We start from the raw sequence: 19043 nt of genomic DNA on the forward strand, positions 1-19043 counted from the left end.
TCTTGAGGATATTTAAAAGAATATGCCCCATGCTGTTGTAATCCTAAGTTCTCACTGCTCTTTTTGTGGTGGCTAAAAAATGGAAATCAAAGAGATGCTAAACTAGCTGTTGTACATGATGGTGATGGAATATTATTGTGCTATAAGAAACGACAAAAAGGATGATTTCAGAAAGGCCTGGAAAGACTTATATGAATGGATATATAGTGCAGTGAACAGAACCAGGAGATCGTTGTGCACAGTGACAACAATACTATTTGATGAAGAACTGTGAATGACTTGACCATTCACAACAACGCAATGATCCAAGACAATCCCAAAGGACTATTAATGAAACATACTATCTACCTCCAAAGAAAGAACTGATATTGATTGAACACAGACTGAAGCATGCTATTTTTCACTTTATTTCTTTCATTTTTTTTCTTTTATTCAAGCTTTCTTATACAAAAGGACTAATACGGTAATGCTTTACATAATTACACATGTATAACCTATATCTGCTTATCACCTCAGGGAGGGGGGCAGGAAGGGAGGGAAGGAGAGATAGAATTTGGAACTCAAAACTTTAAATAAAAATATTTATTTAAAAAAAATCCTAGGGCTCATTGTCTGATGAAGAAGATTTAAAGGCCCAAGTTCATAGTAATTCTGTCTTTGGAAGCATTCTCATGGAGTACACGAATGTCTTGTGATTAGGCCCCCAGATAAAGAGAGAAAATTGTCTAACCATGGCCTAGGGGTTGTGATCCTAGCCCTGCACAAGGCCTCCCAGAGCTGTCCAGAGCCCAGACAAAAAGACAGAAGGAAACATACAGGATCAACGGTGGTATTTCTGAGAAATGCAATGACATCAATTAAATGAAGCTTTTAGGAGAATAAAAGTACACACTTGTCCCAAGCTGATGAGGCAGGGGAGAGAAGATAAGGACCACCAGTTCCTCCATAGTTCCCTTCAGGCATGTTTTGTTTTCAGAACTTCAGCTGTCAGCTTGACTCCTTTAGCTTTCCCTCTTTAGACTCAAAGAAGGAGGCATGGGTCTGAGGAGAGGAATCGATGAGATTGCTTACTCTGCTGTCTGGGGTAAGGCCCCCCGCCCATGTTCATTGTCATATTTTTTCTTTTGGGACCTCCTCTTATTCTTGCCTCAGTCCCCAGTAATGAAAGATTATCTTGCCTCAGAAGATAAACAAAAATGGTCAAATCCCAGAAGTCTATGCAGAGCAAGTCGCTCTTAACCCCCTCTAGAGGAGGCATTACATTCGTCCTTAAGTTTTGGAATTTTGCACATCCTTGTAAATTAGCTGTGACATGCCTGGCATCTGTACACAGCACCAAATATACATCAGTACATAATAGAAGAAAGGTGATTGACCCACTACCAGTTTCAGTGGCTACTGTGTAAATAGGCAAGTTGTCCAGTCTCTCCACAAGTAGATATGGAATAGCTTTTTTTGAAGGTTCTAATCCATGATCGTGAGCATTATCATTTATTTCTTTCAGCATTCTTCCTGTATGAAGTGTTTTCTTGGTAATAAGCTTTTTTTCCTTCTTCCTCAATTGAGAGACATACTTATTATAAGTATTTGTATTCTCACCACCATCCCCAGGGACTCTCAAACACGTCAATAGGTCTGTGTGGCCCACACGCAAACATCAGCAAATAAGGTATAAAGTTAGTGACAGCATTCTTGGTGGAATTAATCACATATATGTGAAAAGCCATATGGTAGATCCACAGATAATTCTGTTCTGGCCTCAGTATCCTAAAGCATTCATCAGAGTATGGCTAAAATGTCTAGGTTGTGGGTCCCCATGAAAATGCTAAGCATTGTTCTAGGCTTCTCAATGCCAGCCTAAGCTCACATCTCTTTGGGCAACATTCTTTCAAAGTCTCTACCTGGGTATGGATGGATCTTGGTAGGAAGTTGTTATACCAAGAAATGTTTTTCCCACTGTACTTCAGAAACTGTGGTGGCTTTCTGCTTTCTGGTTAGATATTCTTTTGTATACTTAGTTGAAAATCATCATCAGCGTATGATTTAAGTTCTTGAAATCTCCTTCCAGATATGAGAAGTCAACTTTGGAAACAAGTTCTAAAGGTTTGCGGCATTTATTTTCTCCAAATATGCAGGGTCAGTTGATAGTACTTTTCTTCACATGTGATGGGCATGTCTCACATTTTTGGGTGACATCTGCAGTCATTTTGGCTACTAAAATTTGTTTCTTATGAACTGTGGAGTCCTTTCTAGCCACATATGTCCAAAATCAAGTAGAATTTTCATAGCTAGAAAGAGGTATGCCATGGACAGCACCAATTTCTTCCTGGTACCCTATGTTGGATTGGTGGCAGTCCAGTCTAGTATTCTCTTGCATAGCAATAATTTTGCCATTGTCTTGACAGTAAAATGTCTTCAGGAGGCCTGCACTCAAAGCCCTTGTCATTTTGACCTTACTTCTTGGCTTGAATCAATTCATGCCCCTCTTCAACCGCCATCTATTTAATTCATCAGTCATTCAGGGACAATGGAGGTATCATATATTCTGCTAGTACGCAATCTGGGGGAAGTTCCAAACCCTCAGCTGGACTACTATCTGCTTTCAGTCCAGTCCTCTAGTTGTTGCACATAGCTCCAACTCTTTCTTTAAGCATCATCACTGCTTTAGTGGCCTGTGGTCTTCTGGACGGGACATCTACACACACATGAGTCTTTCCTGGTCAGTAGTGAACGCTGAATTCACAGTTGGCTAGTGCCACTACCCACCGCTGGTAAATAGTATCTAACTCGGCACAGGTTAGAATATGTCAGTGGATTGTTGTCTGTTCAAATGTTTAACTTTGTTCCACATATGTAGTCTTTCAATTTCTCAGGGACAGTCCACTTTGAGGCCAGCAACTCCAACTTGTAGATGGGATAGTGAGTCTCACTGTTACTAAATCCCTACTGGAAAATACACCTGGTTTCATAAAAGCCTCAGTTTCTTGGTACAGAGACACCCCCAGTCCTTTCAAGATGATATCTGTATGCAGTGCAGCAGGGTTGGTGGGTCTCAGCTCCTTGAGGTTAGGATTTGTTTTTGTCTTTCTTTGTATTGCAAATTCTTACTATAATGCCTGACACAATGTAAGCACTTGATAAATGCTTGTTGTTGTGCTGCTGATGGTGGTGCATGTGTGAGGCAGTTAACCAAGTCTTTGAAAGCTTGTTCATACCTGTCTGTACGATGGCCCCCAAAAGACTTTTCTGGTTTCAAAACAACTTTGTCTTTATGTCTTTCTGCTTCTTCACTTCTTTAATCATACATGCTAGAGTGAATGATTTAGCAATAGCAGCACGGTTTGAAGCAAATTTTTATGGTAATCACCAAATCAAAGAAAAAATATTGAGTTGTCAAAGGTTCTTTGGTCATACCCAGTCAGGACTGCATCTCTCTTATCCTGCTCAGTATTTATACTCTGCTGTAATACGATGTGATCCCCATCCTTGCAGAGGTTCGATAAAACTGTCACTTGTCAATTGAAAGTTTCAGCCCATTTTTCTCAAGCAGATCCAAAAGTTATATATAATATTAGTCTCTCCTCATGTTCCTCCAGAGATGTCTCTGGAGGAGAACAAATGATGTCATCAAGTATACTAAGATTTGTGGATCATTCATGTCTCTGACAAGTTTCTCCATCAGTCTTTAGAAGGCACCAAGTGCCCTTAAGATGCCTTGGGTCAGTTGTTAGAATTGGTAAAACCCAGATAGAGAGATGAAAGTGGTCTTTTAACATCTTTGGTCATAGGAATCTGGTAATAGCCACTGTGCAAATATAACACAAAATTCCACCAACTACTTAACAGATAATTTAGGGCATCTTGAACTCTTGGCACTGTGTATTGGTACATTTTGGTCCTCTTGGCCAATATTATGGTAGTCTATACACACATGTATCTTCCCATTTTCTTTTGTATCACCACCATGGATGAGAAAGAGGGGCTATTAGACTCTGTGATGATACCATTCACCAGTAGGTCTTGAGACATTCTCTCATGTCAACCATAACAAAGAGATTTTTTCTAGGTCTTTTTCAGGATAATTATGAGTCAATAAGTTGAATATAGTGAATAAGTAAATTTATCCTGTACATGGGAAAGGCAAGAGATCTATTCAAGAAAAAGTGATATCAAGAGAATGTTTTATGCAAAAATAAAAGACAAAAATGCTAGGGACTTAGAAGCAGAAGAGATTAAGAGGTGGCAAGAACACACAGCAGAACTATACATCAAAGATCTTAACCACAACGATGTGGTTACTGATCAAGAACTAGACATCCTGGAGAATGAAGCCAAGTGGGCCTTAGGAAGCACAGTTAACTATAAGGCTAGTAGAGGTGATGGAATTCCAGCTGAGCTATTTACAATCCAAAAAAAGATGATGTGGTTAAACTCAATATACAACAAATGTGGAAAACTCAACAGTGGCCCCTGGGAGGGAGAAGAAAGTGAAGTAGTGTCAGATTTTATATTCTTGGGCTCAAAGATCACTGCAGATGGTGACTGTAGCCATGAAATTAAAAAGACACTTGCTATTTAGAAGGAAAGCTATGGCAAATCTGGATAGCATACGAAAAAAACAGAGACCTTGCTGACATAGGTTCACATGGTCAAAGCTATGGTTTTCCTAGTAGCAATGTATGGCTGTGAGAGTTGGACTATAAGGAAAATTGAGTGCTGCAGAATTGACGCTTTCAAATTGTGGTGCTGAAGTAGATTTTTGAGAGTCCCTTGGACAGCATGGAGATCAAATCAGCCAATACTTAAAGAACTCATTCAGATTATCCACTAGAATGTCAAATACTGAAGCTGAAGCTTAAACACTTTTGCCACATAATGAGAAAGCGCGACTCATTGGAAAAGAAACTGATTCTAGAAAAGACTGAAGGCAAAAGGAGAAGGAGATAGCGGAAGATAATGCCTTAGAAGCAACAAACATTAGCTTGGACATACATCAGGAGACAGTGGAGGGTAGAAGGGCCTGGCATGCTATTGTCTATGGGGGCACAAAGAGTTGGACACAGCTAAGCGACTGGACAACAACAACAAATGGCCTTTTTCTACACAATTATAATAGAAATTGAATCTGCCTCTTGGTCTTCTCCAGATATATGGCCATCTTGGGGGCAGCTAGGTGGCGTAGTGGATAGAGCACTGGCCCTGGATTCAGGAAGACCTGAGTTCGAATCCACACTAGCTGTGTGACCCTGGGCAAGTGGGCAACCCCCACTGCCCTGCAACAAAACCAAAAACCAAAAACAGATATATGTCAATCTGTTATGGCCTCCATTTTCTCAGTTCCGTACTTTTTCAAGGAGACAGATGCTTTCCCTACTAATCTAATTCAGAAGCTTTCTTGTAATCATCTCCTTCAATTTCTGCATCCTCAGAGAAATTGTTCTTATGTCTTTATTCCCTGTTTTGGTATATGCTTCTGAAACATTTGCCTAGAGGGTTTCCTAGTGAGTATCCTTCTGGATCATCACCAGGCCTATTTCCCATGTTGCTTACTATGTCTAATAACTTTTTGAGACTAGATGGGTTCTGTTTAAAGTCCCATCTTACCCAGTCGTATTCTCACAAATCTGTTATATTTAGGTCCACATACATTTGTTTCCATGTCTTACTCATACAGTGAAAAGCTGCATGTCCTCTTGTTGATCCTCTGCCTCGTTTTCTTTTCCCATTGTTCCTTCAGCCCTGTGGAATCTCTAAAGTCAAATATCTCAGGGTCTGCTTTCATTGGTTGAAGTGCTAGGAATACCTTTATGATGATGTAATAAGCATTTAATACATTCTTGTTGACTAACTCATCATTGACTTGCTGTCATCAATCGACTCTTTTCACATGTGCATTCATAAGCGAGCTGCAAGGATGACCAAAAGGTGAAGAAATTGAGTCTCAGTTTGTTGTTGGCAGTATTCTGTTAGTTTTCTGAACGGGCTGGAGCTGGCTCCAATTAGAGCTGATGCTAGATTGACCCATAAAGAATCTGGACAAACTAGGACAAGGATGTTTTTACTTTGTTGGTTTTGGCAGGATCTTGGAGAGATTTCCGTCCCTTCAATATATCCAGGGGCAGGTACTTTTTGTCGCTCAGTTCTCCAATAGCAAAGCTAGTTACCAGAGGCTATGGAGATATTTTCTTCAAATATTTCTCTTAGAATGACTGGAAAATGATGGTCACATGTACTTTATAGTCACATCTGTAAGAGTTCTTATGAGGCCAGGTGGAAAAGAGCTAGTAAGGATCTCTGATGAATTCAGTGCCTGGCTCACAGGTTTTCTCTGGAAGCACTTCACAACCTGGCCCCTTCCTACCTTTTTGGGGGTGGGGGGTGAAGCAATTGGAGTTAAGTGACTTGCCCAGGGTCACACAGCTAGTAAGTGTTAAGTGTCTGAGGCCGGATTTGAACTCAGGTCCTCCTGAATCCAGGGCCGGTGCTCTATCCATTGTGCCACTAGCTGCCCCTACCTTTCCAATCTTATGCTTTATTCCCTTCTCTAGACTCAGCCACCCAATGGTTCTAGCCTTCTTTTGTTCCTTGAACAAAACAATCCATCTCCCAACTCTGTCCATTTCCACTGGTTGTCCCCCATACCTGGACTGTTCTCTCTCCTGGCTTCCCCAGCTTTCGTCAAGTCCCAGATAAATTCTCACCTTCTACAGGAAATCTTTACCAGCCCCTCTTAATCTTAGTGCCTTCCCACTCTCAGTTATCTCCTATTTTTCCTGTACATAGTTTATTTGTAAATGTTTGTTCATTATATTATCTTTCTCATTATATTGGGAAGTTCTTGAGGTCAGGGGCTGTCTTTTGCCTCTTTTGTTTTGTTTTTTGTTTTTATTGTGGGGCAATGAGAGTTAAGTGACTTGCCCAGGGTCACACAGCTAGTAAGTGTCAAGTGTCTGAGGTCAGATTTGAACTCAGGTCCTCCTGAATCCAGGGCTGGTGCTTTATCCACTGCACCACCTAGCTGCCCTCAGACCTGTACTTTTTTCAAGGAGACAGGTGCTTTCCCTAGTAATCTCCTTCAGAAGCTTTCTCCATCTTGTTACTTTATTCCGTGTTTTGGTATGTGCTCCTGAAAAAAACTTGCATATGGGGCTTCCTGGTGAATAGCCTTCTGGATTACCCCCAGGTCCATTTTCCATGTTGCTTACAATGTCTAGCAGCTCTTTGAAACTAGGTGGGTTCTTCTTAAAGTCCCATCCTACCCAATTGTACTCTTACAAATTCATTTTATTTGAGGCCCACACAGATTTGTTCCTACCTGACTCCACGCTACATCTCAGGCTTTTCTGAGTGCTACTAATTATGGTAACATAAAGTATCATGACTTTTCAGTCCCTCCCTCCTAGGTCTCATTAGGGTTCTTTGTCCATTCATCTCATTCACATTTCCTCTTCTACAGTCATATTTATTATATGTTTTCTTCTTTTAGTTCTGCTTTTTTTCAATTTGCATGGGAAGGAAGTTTTCTTCACAGCAACATAACAGGAGACCACCATTCTTTTTTTAACAGCTTGAGAAGGTAATCTCATGGCAAGAAGAAATCAATGAAAATGTGATATATGATTTATTGGAAATGTGAACCATCACTGCCCAGAGTACTACATTTTCTTTGACATAAGGGTAAAAGGGTATGAGATAGCATGAGGAGTATGGAGTTGTGGATAGAGAATAAGCCTCTACATACCTAAAACAAAAAAGAAATGGAGAAATTTTCTGTGGCCATAGAATAATCATGTCCATTTATGTTTAGTTATGTGGGATGGACCTTGGGTCCAGAACTAACAGAGATTTCTTTTTCCCTCTAGTGCCTGAAAAGGATAGTAGAAAAAAATTCAATTTTTAAAAAAAATTTTGGTGAGGCAATTGGGGTTAAGTGACTTGCCCAGGGTCACACAGCTAGTAAGTGTTGTGTCTGAGGCTGGATTTGAACTCAGGTCCTCCTGAATCCAGGGCCAGTGCTCTATCCACTGTGCCACCTAGCTACCCCGCTTCTCATAATTTTTGTGTCACTTTCCTTCCTTGCCAGTTCACTTTTATTAACCAATTAAAATTGAAGTTTTTAGGGCAGCTAGGTGGTGCAGTAGATAGAGCACCAGCCCTGGAGTCAGGAGGACCTGAGTTCAAATCCAGCCTCAGACACTTAACATTTACTAGCTGTGTGACCCTGGGCAAGTCACTTAACCCCAATTGCCTCACTAAAAAAAAAAAAAAAAAGATTATGAGAAGAGGAGCTAGCCTTCTTAGTTAAAAAAAAAAAAGAAGCCTGGGAAAATACAGAAAAATATTTAAATCCCAGTTGCTCTAATTGAATAACCAGAAACTATACCTATAAATTACATATTCGATGTAAAATTTGTAAGGAGAGAAGGGGGAAGGGGGGAGGGAAAAGGGAAGAGAGTGAGAGTGAGAGTAAAAGTGAAAGAGAAGCATGAGACAGAGACAAACAGTTGTGGAATCGATCAATCATGCCCAACTCTCTGAGACCCTATGGACCACAGCACACCAATCCTTTCTATCCCCTACTATCTTTGGGAGTCTGTCCAATTTAGAGACAGAGGCAAACAGAGAAGGAGAGGGAGAAGGAGAGAGAAGTGGGGAGGGAGGGAGCATGAAAGAAGAGGAGAAAGAGAGGAAGATAAAGCAAGAGGAAAAGAGACTCTGAGGAAAACTTGGATTGAGTCATTCTTCTAACACATAATGGTTGTGATACTTCCCCCCCCCCTCCCCCAACACACACACTTAACCTCTCAATGCCTGGGGCAGCTCTCCAAGACTACCAAGTTTAAGAACAGGTGCTGATTTATCAGGTAAAGGGAATTTCCTCATCAGGAATTTACTATACTAAAGAGAACACTGGTCTGGTCCCCCCAACAAAGGTATTTTGGAGACTCATGTGTCCTTGGGCACTAATAAATTGGGTTTGATAATTGATCTCTAATCTCATGCTCCTTTCGACTCAAATTATTTTATTATATGATGATTATATAGATCCTTTCTGCTTTTAGGTACAATTTATTCATAGAGCCTATAGACAATTGCCATAAGGGGAAATGCTGACTATGTGTTAATGTATCATGACAGCATACATTGCTACCTTCATTCGTTTAGACAAGAAAGGAAAATATGGGCTACTTTAAAAAGTAGCATTGAATAAGCTGGGAGAATTCCTAGGAGGGCTGGGGGGGAAATGATTCTTGCTAGATAGGTTCATTGCTTTAAATAGATTGTTTTTCATTAAAAAAAATTTTTTTTCAGGGGCAGGTAGGTGGTGCAATGGATAAAGCAACAGCCCTGGATTCAGGAGGACCTGAGTTCAAATCCAGCCTCAGAAACTTGACACTTACTAGCTGTGTGACCCTGGGCAAGTCACTTAACCCCTATTGCCCCCCCCAAATTTTCAAAACGATGAGAATCCATCTTATTTCTCTCCTACCTCTTCCACTGAGAAAGCAAGAGAAACAAAATCCCCTGTATAAACGTCTATAGTCAAACAAAACAAATTCTTTATTGGCCATGTCTAAACAAACAAACAAAAAAGTCTCAATCTGCACTCTGAGTACATTACCTCTCTATCAGGAGGTGGCGATCCTATTTCATTATGAGTTCTCTGGGGGCAGCTAGGTGGCGCAGTGGATAGAGTACCAGCTCTGGAGTCAGGAGTACCTGAGTTCAAATCTGGCTTCAGACGCTTGACACTTACTAGCTGTGTGATTCTGGGCGAGTCACTTAACCCCAATCGCATCACCAAAAATAAATAAATAAATAAATAATGAGTTCTCTGGAATTAGTGGTTGGTCATTGTGTAGATCAGAGTATCTAAGTCTTTGAAAGCTTATTGTCTTTATAATATTGTTATCATATAAATTTCTCCTGACACTTCATTCTTCATCAGTTCACACAAGTCTTCCCAGGTTTCTCTGAAATTATCCCTTTCATCATTTCTTACAGCACAAAGGATTCTATTAATCACATTCATGGACCATAACTTGTTCAGCCAAATGACGGTCATTCCCTTGGTTTCCAATTCTTTACCACCACAAAAAACTACGAATATTTGTGTCCATATGGGACATTTTCCTCTTTCTTTGATCTTTTTGGTACATACACCTACTAGTGGTATCATTAGGTATGGACAGCTTAGATTTGGGGGCATAGCTCCAAATTCCTTTCCAGAATGATTCACAAGTTCACAGCTCTACCACAAGTACACAATTGTACTTGTGGATTGTCTTTTTTTTTTAACCCTTATTAGATTGTAAGCTTCTTGAGGTCACTGACCAGATCTTATTCACATTTGTATCCCCAGCATTACTCATACCAACTTACCCACCAGTAGACGCTTGAAGACACAACAATGCTTGTTGATTTGAATTGAATGTATCCAATATCATTGCCAATCTGATGCAAAATGATTGTTCCCTGGCCTTAGGCTGAATGAAAGCTATCTGAAAACAGCTCTGGGGCAGAAAGATAATATTATGTAGGTGATAAATCCTCTCTATATGCAGTCCTTTGCTTTCCAACTGTGCCATCTCTCTTAATTGACTATGAAGTGGTATATTGAAACCAGACCTTTTGGCTCATTTTCTTGCACATGCTGTCTCCCCTCCTCCCCTGAAAACTTTTAAGTAAATGTTTGCATTTCATGAGCTGAAAAGCAACATATTCTTCATCTTTTTCCTTAGTTTTAAAAAAATTTTCCCAAGTATGTGTGAAAACAATTTTCAACATTCATTTTAAAAATTGAGTTCCAGGGGGCAGCTAGGTGGTGCAGTGGATAAAGCACTGGCCCTGGATTCAGGAGGACCTGAGTTCAAATCTGACCTAAGACACTTGACACTTACTAACTGTGTGACCCTGGACAAGTCACTTAACCCTCATTGTCCCACACAAACCAACCAACCAACGGACCAAAAAAAAAAAAGATTAAAAAAAACCATTAAGTTCCAAATTCTATCCCTCCCTCCCCACTCCCTTCATTGAGAAGGCAAGAAATTTGGTAAAGGCTATGAATGTGTATTCATGCAAAACATATTTCCATATTAGTCATTAGAAAACATAGAGCAAAAAGCCCCCAAGAAAAATAAAGTTTAAAAAAGTATGTGTCGATCTATATTCAGATTGCATCAGTTTGTTCTCTGAGGATGGATAGCATTTTTAAGTGATGGACTCGAGATGTAGAATGAGACATCCTTTTTTTACATGACTAATGAGGGAATTTCTTTTTTTCTTTTTTTTAGAATTTACTTTTCTTAACTATGCATAAGGGTTTTGTTTTTCTTTTAGGAAGGTGGGAGGGAGCTAAGATAAATGCTTATAAATAGAAAAAAAAGAAATTTTAAAAATGTACTGACATATTACATATACAATGGTACATTGTGAAAATATAAAAAATGTTATCTTTTAAATTAGAATCGATGAAATGAATTTTATCATATCATGAACTATGTGCACAGAGTGTTTCAAGGATAGCTGGTTCTCACGGCTATATGAATTAGGATTATTCATATACTGTTGCTTTTTGTCTGCCTCTGGAGAGAGAACAGGATGTAATGGAGAGAACACAGGACTTTGAGTCAGGAGAGACTTTATGTTCAAATGCTTCCTTTGTTACTTAGTAACTTTGTCACTTTATCTCTGTTTCCAGTGCAGGGGGAGAGGTGGAAGGAAGAAAAAAAATAGGTTTTTTTGTTAATGAAAAAATAATAACAGCTAGAATTTGTATAGTACTTTCAGGTTTGAAAAACATTTTATAGATATTATCTCATTTTATCCCCACAACAACCCTGGAAGGTAAGTGCTATTATTGTCCCCATTTTACAGATGAGGAAACTGAGACAAACAGAAATTAAGTGATTTGCCTAGAGTCACACAGCTAGTAAAAATCTGAGACTGAATTTGAACTCATCTTCCTGATTACTAGTCCAGTGTTCTGTCCACTATGCCACGAAGCTGTGATATATGATATAGACAATTAAAGCAAGAAATTGGAAATATATCTAGTACTGGCAATAGAAAGAAAATATTTTCAAATAGTATACATGGTATAGGGAATTTTCCCACAGATATTGTTATGCATTTTTTCATTCCCAACTGTCATTGATGCTCCTGTGATTGCTTAAAAGCAAGATGGAGTTTCTTAGTTTCATTGTTAAACTCCATTTCACTAAGGACATTGCCTGAGCAAGGTAGCACTAGACTGAAAAAGATAGAGATTCTGGATAGATGAAGTCTGAGAAAAGGATAGCATCAGAGTTTATAAAACAAGGAAGGATAGTGGTGGGGTGAATAGACACAACCAAATCCTGGAAAACTTTGGACTCTAGTAGTAGACTGCTTAAGGAAAGATGATGTTATAAGCCATATTGCTAACCTTTCTTTTTCGAAAATGTTTCATTTTCTGTTTTTTACATTACCACACTTATCTCAAGTATTCTTCCCCTTCCCTCTCCCAGAAAGCCATCCAATATGACAGATAATTTTTTGTGGGGGGAGGGCAATGAAGGTTAAGTGGCTTGCCCAGGGTCACACAGTTGGTTAAGTATCAAGTGTCTGAGGCCGCATTTGAACTCAGGTCCTCCTGAATCCAGGGCCGGTGCTTTAGCCACTGCACCACCTAGCTGCCCTCCCAGATAGTATTTTTTAAGGAGGAAAAAAATCAGCACAACTGATTAATACATTGAAAAGTCTGAAACCATGTGCAATGGGTAACATCTGTGGACCTCCCACCTCCACAAAGGGACAGATTCAGGGTGCCTTCTCATATCTCTATTCAAGTCCTGCTTGCTCTTTATGATTTTGTTACATTTATTTTAGATTTTTTGGTGTATCATTCTTCTTTTCATTTACATTGTTTTAGTTACTGTGTGTATTATTTTCTTGGATCTGTTTTCTTCACTCTGTATCAGTTTCTTTCTGTATCAGATCTTTTCATACATCTCTATATTCATCATACATTTATTTACTTGTCTATGCTTATTTTTAATAGGATTGTGTTTTTTCTCTTTATTCTAGGAGAATTTGAGGGGAAGAAATGAATGAAAGTGTTTTTAAAAAAAGATTTTTAAAAAAGAGAAAAAAGACTGAAACATTTTTTAAAATGTATAGAAAAGAACATTAGAAATTTCAAAAGGAAACAGATAAGCAGGACAGCTTTAAAAGTAATATAAGTTTATAATATACTTAAAAAAATAATAAACATTTTTATTTATAGTTTTGGGTTCCAATTTTTATCCCTCTACCCTGCCTTTCCCTTCCCTGAGGTGGCAAGCAATGATATATGGGTTATACATATATGATTATGTAAAACATTACCATATTTGTCATTTTGTACAAAAAAACTTGATTAAAAGAAAAAAATGAAAGAAAGTGAAAAATAGTATGCTTCGGTCTGTTCCATCAATATCAGTTCTTTCTTTGGAGGTAGATAATATGTTTCATCAATAGTCTTTTGGGATTGTCTTGGATCATTGTATTGCTGAGAATAGTCAAGTCATTCACAGTTTCTCATCAAACAATATTGTTGTCTCTGCGTACAATGTTCTCTTGGTTCTGCTCACTTCACAATACATCATTTCATACATGTTTTTCCAGGCCTTTCTGAAGTCATTTCTTGTCTTGCTTGTCATTTCTTATAGCACAATGATATTCCATTGTCATAATATACCACAGTTTGCTTAGCTATTCCCCAATTGATGGGCATTGCTTTGATTTCCAATTCTTAGCCACCACAAAAAGAGCTGCTATAAATATTTTTGTACAAATAGATCTTTTTCTCTTTGGGGAGATGTCTTTGGAATGTAAACCTTGCAGTGGTATTGCTGGATCAAAGGATATGCACAGTTCTATAGCCTTTTGGGCATAGTTCCAAATTGTTCTCCAGAATGGTTGGATCTTTTCACAACTCTACCAACAGTGCATTAGCATCCCAGCTTTCCCAACAACATCCCCATCAACATCCAATATTTTCCATTTTTGTTTTATTTACCACTCTGATAGGTGTGAGGTGATACCTCAGAGTTGTTCTAATTTGCATTTCTCTGATCAATAATGATCTAGAGCATTTTTTCATATGATTATATATAGCTTTGATTTCTTTGTCTGAAAGCTGCCTCTTCATGTCACATCAATTGGGGAATGACTTTTATTTTTATAAATTTGACTCAGTTCTATAGATATATTTAAGAAAAGAGGCCTTTATCAGAGATATCTGTTTCAAAAATTCTTTCCCAGTTTTCTACTTCCCTTGTAATCTTGGTTACATTAGTTTTGTTTGTGCAAAAGATTTTTAATTTTACGTAATCAAAACGATCTATTTTATATTTAATTTTATTCTCTATATCTTCTTTGGTCTTAGATTCTTTCCCTGCCCATAAATCTGACAGACAAACAATTCCAGACTCCCTTAATTTACCTATGGTATCACCTCTTATGTCTAAATCATGTACTCATTTTCACTTTATTTTAGTATATGGTGTTCTCACACCTATACCTAGTTTCTGCCATACTGTTTTCTAGTTTTCCCCACAGTTTTTGTCAAATAATGAGTTTTTGTTCGAAAAGCTTGGATCTTTGGGTTTATCATATACTAGATTACTATAGTCATTTGCTATAGTGTAATTTCTATCTATTCTATTCTACTGATCCACCTCTCTATTTCTTAACCAGTACCAGATCGTTTTGATAAACAAAAACAAAAACAAAAACCCCAAGGTGTATGTGATAGAGATTTGTGGTATTACATACACCTTGGGTTTTTTTTTTTTCTCTAAGCCAACAATGCACTTTGTGGGGCCTTGGTGATTACCGTACTTTCTAACAAGAATGGAAGGAATACTAAGTAAAGGAATAATAAATAAAAGCATACATGCTTCCCAAGCCCTTGGATCCCTCTAAGTGACCTCTTCATCTTGTAATTAAAAAAGGATAAGAATCAAAAAGGTATTTTGGCCAGCCTCTTAAGCAATGATTGCCAGTGTTTGCCACCTTTGCCCTGAAGCTTCACAGGAAAAAGCTGCAAAATACACATTTGGTGCTATGGCCCAGGAAGAACTTCCTTAGATGGGAGGGAACAAAGGTCTCTTTTTTTGGGGGGGGGGGGGGTATGGGAGGGAGGTACGGTTGAGGGAAGTAGGTTCCCAAAGGCAGCCTACTTAAAAATATTTCTTTTCTCTCTATTTCTCCCCACCCCATCACACTAATTAAAAGTTCATTTGGGCAACTAGATAGCAGAGTAGATAGAATGTTGGAAATGAAGTTAGGAATACCTAAGATAATTAACTGTTCGATTATGGTCAAGTCACTTAACCTCTGTCTGACTTGGTTTCCTCATTGGTAAAATGGTGATAATAATAGCACTTATCTCCCAGAATTTTTGTGAGGATAAAAATGAGATAAATATGGCAAAGCCATATACTGAATATATACTAGCTAGTATATTGTTAACTGTCTCCTCTTTTAAAATTCAGAGGAAAAGGGATTCTCAGTCATTAACACTCTAGTCAAGGGTTCAGAACTTGGTATATGAGAATTTATCTTAAAAAATTTTGATAACTATATTTTAATATAATTAGCTTCATTTGTAATCCTATGCATTTTATTTCATGCATTTAAAAATATTATTGTGAGAGGGAATCACAACACAAAAATGGTTAGGAACTCTTGAATAAATGACTTTTATCAGATAATTCCCTAACACTAGCACTGAAGGAAAAGGAGTTTTTAGGTTTTTCTGTTTCTTTTTAAGGTGTGTGTGTGTGTGTGTGTGTGTGTGTGTGTGTGTGTGTAATGAAAATTGCTATTGTTAGAAGCCCAAGTTCTAACAGTAAGCACTAAAAAAAAAAATGTACCAACCTAGCTAAGCATTACGATCTAGCTCACTTCTGATTGGTATATTTATATACCATTTGGGGTTTTCTTATCCTTAATTGGCTCATTTATTTACTTTTGAATGCTGGATAGGGGGAGGGGAGCACATGGAATGAGCTGCTCTTGATCAGCTGACAGTACTGATAAAACCATCAAGCTCCTTGTTGGGTCTAATGTGTGCTGTATGTGGCAGGTCCCAAAATCAAGGAATAGTAATTTTTTGTTTAGTAAAATTTTGTTGAATTAATTGCATTTATTCTTTGGCTCTAGGGGTACTGTCCATGATAAATTAACTATCTGGTGGTTTCTTTTCTCTAGATGTTTATACTCTTGACCACATAGGCATAATAGCTATGACAAATGGTCAGGTGATTCTGATTCAAAATTAGGATCCAATTTCACTTGACTAATGATTCCCCTTTGGATTTCCATTCTGTTGGCCCTCCCTCTTTTCTGAATTTTGACAATGTGGTCTGCTTCTTTACACCTATGTGTTTAATTTTCTGCCCTCCAGAGAAGTATTCCCACCAAAAGGAAGGTGCAGTTAATTAAGATAAGTTGCACAGAGTTCCTCAGGTCTCAGCCATCTTCACAGATGCAGTGGGAAAACAGGAGGGAAGTGGAAACAGGCTTTTAACCATTTTCCAGCATATATCAGAAAATCCAAGGTAACTCCAATGGGGAGCCAGTAGCAGTTATTTTTGTCTAAATATTGAGCTGTTGGAAGGAAAAGGACCCTTTCTACAAAGCTGACTAATAACAAGCTTGTGATCACTGAGTAATAAATGCTAATATTCTCTCTTCCCTTTGACTTTTGTAGAATGGAAAGCAGTAGGCAGAATTCACACGGAGTGAGGAGGTGGATGGTGGATAGCCCAGGATGTAATGAATTGTTATTTCAAAATGTGAAGAGGGGGTGGACAAGCTGCCCGGGAAGCATTAAGTAAATGGAAAAGAAGTAGGACTCAAGCTTGACTTCCACAACTTTTTTCCCCTTTAAGAACCAAGTACCGGGGCAGCTAGGTGGCACAGTGGAAAGAGCACCGGCCCTGCATTCAGAAGGACCTGAGTTCAAATCCGGCCTCAGACACTTGACACTTACTAGCTGTGTGACCCTGGGCAAGTCACTTAACCCTAATTGCCTCACACACACAAAAAGAACCAAGTACCCACCTTAGATTTCTCTCCAGATCAAACAAGACCCTCTACATCTTGCTTACTCCTATCCTCTTGGTCCCTATCCTCTCTCTCTCTATGCTTCTTTCCTTTCTGTCATTCTAACTGAGTAGATGTTCAACTGGACACTCTTCACTCCACTGACCATGTGATCTTTGAACAGTGTCTCCCCACAACAGTGACCAGCTCCCTTATTCCCATACTACAACACCTGCTTTTGATAATGAGGCTGTTTCAATTGAATATATGCCCATGGCTCATTAAAACTAGAAAGGACCTTCAATCTATAACTAACCTATCTTCTGTCAGAAAACAAGTGCAAGAAAAAAAAAGGAAGAGAAATGGATGTCAAGATTGAAGATCCCATCCAAGTTCATGGAATCAATGTTCTCATGGAAAGAGGACAGGGCGGGGTGTCCTGCCTCTGCCACTACCTAATGTACTCTTAAATAGGCTAGGGATTTAAACTCTTTGGCTCTCAGTTTCCTCATTCATCAAAATAGGGCTAATAATGCTTTTCCTATTCATTCCACAGGGTTGTCAAGATGACCAAATGAGATGATGCATGTGGAAGTATGAAGTGTTATTAATTTAGGGTCTGGGAAAATGGAACTTCTGGGACATGTTCTTTCAAGACCAGTCCTATAAGTAAACAACATCAAAGAGAAAGTCCAAACCAATCCTGTGCCCCTGATCTTCAACTTCAACTAAATATCTTGAAAACCCTTGAAAGTTTATGTCTAGGAAAGCAATGGCAGATGCTATGATCATAATCCTTTTAAGGAAGAAGAACAACCAAGAATCATTGCAATTCAGCACAATGTATTAAAGCTGTCAGGGGGAAAAAAAGAAAACAAAAATTAGACCCAGGAAAGGAACATCCCAGATACCCCCAAAGAGACATTATATTGCAGAGATGGAACTGGAGTCTATGGCCTGATAGTAGATTAATCAGTATGTCTGTAGGATTAATTTGGAAAAAAGTGAAAGTCTGTGAAAAGAACCTGTTCACTAGCACATGACATTTTCTTTCCAAAGTCAAATAAGTAAAAATGGGGCAGATGATGCCAAGGGCAAGCTTGGAAACTGTACAACTTTCCCATGACTCCCTTTCCTGGGCCTCATCATCTGTATTTTACATGGTCTTTTCATCTTTGTCGAAATCTTTCCCTTACTTTAAGGCCCAAGTTAGGTATCACCTCCACAAAACCTGATGTAAAAGTAGAGAGAACATTGGATGTAGAATCAGAAAAACTGTGTTTCAGTTTTAGCTCTGCCATATGCAAGATGTAGAATCATGGGATTTAGAGCTAGCTGGTAAGGACCTTATTGATTATCTATTCCAGTCCCTTCATTTTAGAGATGGAGTAATTAAACCAGAGAGATAAAGCACATAGTAGTCTCTTAATAGCCCTCCCTAGATCACTGTCTCATTGTGGTAGAGTGGCTTATGTAACTCAATGAAACTAGAAGCTATGCTGTTCAGGGTTGCTTGAGACAGACAGATTATAGTGGAGAATTGTAACAAAAGTTGATCCACTGGTGAAAGAAATGGCAAATCATTCCAGTATCTTTGTCAAGAAAACCCCATGGACAATATGGAGGACACAAGTGCCTGGTGTGTTATGGTTCACAGGGCCATGAATGTCAGACATAACAGAACAAGAAAAGTATCTTAATAAATGCTAAATTGAATTAAATGACCTGCCCATGGTCATAAAAGTCAGTAACAAAATCAGGATTCAAACATAAGTCCTCTGACTCCAAATCCAGTATTCTTTCTACCACTATATTTGGTGTGACCTTGAGTGAGTCACTTAACTCTTAGTTTTAAATTCTTCACATATAAGATATAAGTAACAATATTGGTCCTGCCTATTTCGTAGTAATGGGAAAGAAATTGGTTCAACCATCCATGATGGAAAGAAAAGTGGATGTAAGCC

At 38.6% G+C, this 19043-nt stretch overlaps 1 pseudogene; it reads left to right on the forward strand.

Moving 5' to 3' along the window:
- Window positions 1-2305: 2305 nt before the first annotated feature.
- Window positions 2306-19043, forward strand: part of LOC122732064 — a 28863-nt pseudogene continuing 12125 nt past the window's right edge.

Source organism: Dromiciops gliroides, chromosome 6, assembly GCF_019393635.1.
Source record: "Dromiciops gliroides isolate mDroGli1 chromosome 6, mDroGli1.pri, whole genome shotgun sequence".
Lineage (NCBI taxonomy): Eukaryota > Metazoa > Chordata > Mammalia > Microbiotheria > Microbiotheriidae > Dromiciops > Dromiciops gliroides.